General features: G+C 38.1%; 1 non-coding gene across 1 annotated transcript; it reads right to left on the bottom strand.

The window, feature by feature from the left end:
* Positions 1–2,852: 2,852 nt before the first annotated feature.
* On the bottom strand, positions 2,853–2,956 carry LOC112799073 (small nucleolar RNA R71). Its single transcript, XR_003200658.1, has one exon. It is a non-coding gene; the product is annotated as a small nucleolar RNA R71 (small nucleolar RNA).
* Between the last annotated feature and the right edge of the window lie 2,379 nt (positions 2,957–5,335).

Raw genomic sequence — 5,335 nt, 5'->3', positions numbered from 1 at the left:
AGAATCTTCGTGGTATAAGCTAGATAGATGGCGGCATTTATGAGGATCCGGAAAGTCTCACCTTGTCTGTGGTATTCCGAGTAGGATCCTGGGAATCCGGAAAGTCCAACCTTGTCTGTGGTGTTCCGAGTAGGATTCCGTAATGAATGACCGTGACGTGCTTCAAACTTTAACCTGCTGGGCGTTCGTGACAGACGCAAAAGAGGGATTCTATTCCAGTAGGAGCGGGAACCAACCGGTGATTAGCCGTACTGTGACAGAGTGCGTTAGCATAGTTTTCACTGCGAGGATGGGATGTAGCCATCAGCCATGGGTGATGCCTCCAGACTGGTTAGCTGTGCGAGTGACAGCCGCACAGGTTATTTCCCCGTGAGGAATGAAAGTAGCCACAGTTGATAGTGAACCCTATACAAAGCTTGCCATGGAATGGAGTAAGAAGGATTGAGTAGAAGAGTAGGAGAGCAGGCGTCGAGAGCTCTACAGCATCTCATCCGCTTATCTGAAATTCCTACCAATGAATCTGCATAAGTGTTCTATCCCTTTTATTATTTCTCTTTCATTATTTATTTTCAAAACCATAAATATTTTAATCTGCCTGACTGAGATTTGCAAGGTGACCATAGCTTGCTTCATACCAACAATCTCTGTGGATTCGACCCTTACTCACGTAAGGTTATTACTTGGACGACCCAGTACACTTGCTGGTTAGTTGAACGAGATTGTGAAGGAAATAAACAATGCCCTCAGAGTATACATCCTTTATAAACAAAAGAACAAGTGATCACAATTTCGTCCACCAAGTTTTTGGCGCCGTTGCCGGGGATTGTTCGAGTATGGACAACTGACGGTTCATCTTGTTGCTCAGATTAGGTAATTTTCTTTTCAAAAATCTTTTTCAAAATTTTTCTTTTATTTTTCGTCTTTCCAAAAATGTTTTCGAAAAAAATCAATAAAAATACAAAAAAAATTAGAAAATCATAAAAATCAAAAATATTTGGTGTTTCTTGTTTGAGTCTTGTGTTAAATTTTAAGTTTGGTGTCAATTGCATGCTTTTAAAATTTTTCTTGCATTTTTCGAAAATCTCATGCATTCATAGTGTTCTTCATGATCTTCAAGTTGTTCTTGATAAGTCTTCTTGTTTGATCTTGATGATTTCTTGTTTTGTGTCTTTTCTTGTTTCTCATGTGCATTTTTGCATTCATATTTTCATGCATTAAAATTTCTAAGTTTGGTGTCTTGCATGTTTTCTTTGCATTAAAAATTTTTCAAAAATCATGTTCTTGACGTTCATCATGATCTTCAAAGTGTTCTTGGTGTTCATCTTGACATTCATAGCATTCTTGCATGCATCTTGTGTCTTGATCCAAAATTTTCATGTTTTGGGTCATTTTTGTGTTTTTCTTTAAAAATTCAAAAATCAAAATATCTTTTCCTTATTTCCTCCAAAATTTCGAAATTTTGGGTTGACTTGGTCAAAAATTTTTAAAATTAGTTGTTTCTTACAAGTCAAGTCAAAATTTCAATTTTAAAAACCTCATCTTTTAAAATCTTTTTCAAAAATCATATCTTTTTCATTTTTGACATAATTTTCGAAAATTTCAAAATTATTTTTCAAAATATTTTCAAAAATCTTTTTCTTATCTTTATATCAAATTTTCGAAAATTAGCTAACAATTAATGTGATTGGTTCAAAAATTTGAAGTTTGTTGCTTTCTTGTTAAGAAAGGTTCAATCTTTAAGTTCTAGAATCTTATCTTGTAGTTTCTTGTTAGTTAAGTCAATTTTAAAATTAAATCTTTTTCAAAATTAAATCTTTTTCAAATATATCTTTTTATCTTTTATCTTATCTTTGTCAAAATTTTTATCTTTTTCAAAATTTGATTTCAAAATATCTTATCTAACTTCTTATCTTCTTATCTTTTTAAAATTTTGATTTCAAATCTTTTTCAATCAACTAACTAACTTTTTGTTTGTTTCTTATCTTTTTCAAAACTACCTAACTACCTATCTCTCTCTAATTTTCGAAAATTCTCCCTCTCTTTTTCAAAAAAATTCTTTTAAATTTTAATTTTAAACTTATCTTTAATTTTCGAAAATCACTAACCCCTTTTTCAAAATTATTTTCGAAAATCCTCTCCCTCTCCTCTCTTCTTCTATTTAATTATTTAATTACTAACACTTCTCTTCACCTCTCTTCATCCAAATCCGCACTTCCTTCTTCATTCTTCTACCCCTTTCTTCTTCTACTAACATAAAGGAATCTCTATACTGTGACATAGAGGATTCCTTTTTCTTTTCTTGTTTTCTTCTCTTTCTTATGAGCAGGAACAAGGACAAAGGCACTCTTGTTGAAGCTGATCCAGAACCTGAAAGGACTCTGAAGAGAAAATTAAGAGAAGCTAAATTACAACAATCCAGAAATAACCTTTCAGAAATTTTCGAACAAGAGAAGGAGATGGCCGAAAATAATAATAATAATGCAAGGAGAATGCTTGGTGATTTCACAAAGCCAACATCCAAGTTTGATGGAAGAAGCATCTCCATTCCTGCCATTGGAGCCAATAACTTTGAGCTTAAGCCTCAACTAGTTGCATTAATGCAACAAAACTGCAAGTTTTATGGGCTTCCATCTGAAGATCCCTATCAGTTTTTAACTGAGTTCTTGCAAGTCTGTGACACTGTAAAAACGAATGGAGTTAATCCTGAAGTCTACAGACTCATGCTTTTCCCTTTTGCTGTAAGAGACAGAGCTAGAATATGGTTGGATTCACAACCTAAGGATAGCCTGGACTCCTGGGATAAGCTGGTCACTGCCTTCTTAGATAAATTCTTTCCTCCTCAAAAGCTGAGCAAGCTGAGAGTGGATGTTCAAACTTTCAAACAAAAAGATGGTGAATCCCTCTATGAAGCTTGGGAAAGATACAAGCAGCTGACCAAGAGATGTCCATCTGACATGTTTTCAGAATGGACCCTATTAGATATATTCTATTATGGTCTCTCTGAATTTTCGAAAATGTCACTGGACCATTCTGCAGGTGGATCTATTCACCTGACGAAAACGCCTGAAGAGGCTCAAGAACTCATTGACATGGTTGCAAACAACCAGTTCATGTATACCTCTGAGAGGAATTCCGTGAATAATGGGGTCCCTCAGAAGAAGGGAGTTCTTGAAATTGATGCTCTGAATGCCATACTGGCTCAAACAAAGTGTTGACTCAACAGGTCAACATGATCTCTCAAAATCTGAATGGATTGCAACATGCATCCAACAGTACTAGAGAGGTAGCTTCTGAAGAAGCTTATGATCCTGAGAACCCTGCCATGGCAGAGGTTAATTATCTGGGTGAACCATATGGAAATACCTATAACCCATCATGGAGAAATCATCCAAATTTCTCCTGGAAGGATCAACAAAAACCTCAACAAGGTTTTAACAATGGTGGACGCAATAGGCTGAATAATAGTAAGCCATATCCATCATCTTCTCAGCAACAGACAGAGAATGCTGAACAAAATAATTCTAATTTAGCTAATATAGTCTCTGATCTGTCAAAGGCCACTTTCAGTTTCATGAATGAAACCAGATCCTCCATTAGAAATTTGGAGGCACAAGTAGGCCAGCTGAGTAAGAAAGTTATTGAAACTCCTCCCAGTATTCTCCCAAGTAATACAGAAGAGAATCCAAAGGGAGAATGCAAAGCCATTGACTTAGTCAACATGGCCGAATGCATCAAGGAGGAGGAGGACGAAAATCCTAGTGAGAAAAACCTCCTGGGACGTTCCTCAAGCAAGAAGGAGTTTCCTATTAAGGATCCTGAGGAATCTGAGGCTCATACAGAGACCATAGAGATTCCACTAAATCTCCTTCTGCCATTCATGAGCTCTGACTATTATTCATCCTCTGAAGAGGATGAAGATGTGACTAGTGAGCAAGTTGCTCAATATCTAGGAGCTATCATGAAACTGAATGCCAAGCTGTTTAGTAATGAGACTTGGGAAAGTGAATCTCCCTTGCTCATTCGTGATTTGGATACTTGGATTCAGGAAACTCTACCTCAAAAGAGACAAGATCCTGGCAAGTTCTTGATACCTTGCACCATTGGCACCATGAGCTTTGAAAAAGCTCTGTGTGATCTTGGGTCAGGGATAAACCTTATGCCACTCTCTGTAATGGAGAAGCTAGGGATCATTGAGGTGCAACCTGCTTTGTTCTCACTGCAATTGGCAGATAAGTCAGTGAGACAAGCTCATGGGATAGTAGAGGACGTGCTTATAAAAGTTGAAGACTTTTACATCCCTGCTGATTTCCTAATCCTAGATACTAGGAAGGAAGATGATGAATGCATCATCCTAGGAAGACCTTTCCTAGCCACAGCAGAAGCTGTGATAGATGTCAACAGAGGAGAGTTAGTCCTTCAATTGAATGGAGAATACCTTGTGTTTCAAGCACATGGCAATCCCTCTGTGACAAAGGAGAATAAGCATGAAGAGCTTCTCTCAGTTCAAGGTCAAGAAGAGCCCACACAGTCAAACTCTAAGTTTGGTGTTGTGAAGCCACAACCAAACTCTAAGTTTGGTGTTCAAACCCCATATCCAAACTCTAAGTTTGGTGTTGGGACTAGACAACATTGACTTGATTGCTCTGTGGCTCCATGAGAGCCACTGTCAAGCTATTGACATTAAAGAAGCGCTTGTTGGGAGGCAACCCAATTTTATTTATCTAATTTTATTTTATTTTGTTTCTTTGTTATTTTTGTGTTTAATTAGGTACATGATCATGAGGAGTCACGAAAAAAATCAAAAAAAATTAAAAACAGAGTCAAAAACAGAAGAAAAAAATTTTCACCCTGGAGGACGCACGGGCCGGCGTTCAACGCCCAGAAGATGCATCTGGCGGGCGTTCAACGCCAGAACAGAGCATCTTCCTGGCGCTGAACGCCCAAAACAAGCTACATCCTGGCGTTTAACGCCAGGATGCGCACGCAGAGGACAATCTGGCGCTGAACGCCAGAAACAAGCTTGAAACTGGCGTTCAACGCCAGAATCAAGCATCACATGGGCGTTTAACGCCCAGATCAAGCATCACATGGGCGTTTAACGCCCAGAACATGCACCAATGGGCGTTTGAACGCCAGAATGGTGCATGAAGGCAATTTACACGCCTATAGGGTGAAGGAATGGTATTTCTTTTCACCTCAGGACCTGTGGACCCCACAGGATTTCCACCTCAGGATCTGTGGACCCCACAGGATCCCTACCTACCTTTTCTTTTAATCCTATTCACACTCTCCTAATCCAAATCTCATTCTCAATGTCACCCTTCCCAAAAACCTT

This window comes from Arachis hypogaea, chromosome 4 (genome assembly GCF_003086295.3).
Source record: "Arachis hypogaea cultivar Tifrunner chromosome 4, arahy.Tifrunner.gnm2.J5K5, whole genome shotgun sequence".
NCBI classification, from domain to species: Eukaryota; Viridiplantae; Streptophyta; class Magnoliopsida; order Fabales; family Fabaceae; genus Arachis; species Arachis hypogaea.
Note: the sequence above shows the minus strand (reverse complement) of the source record. Positions and strands in the feature narration are given on the sequence as shown.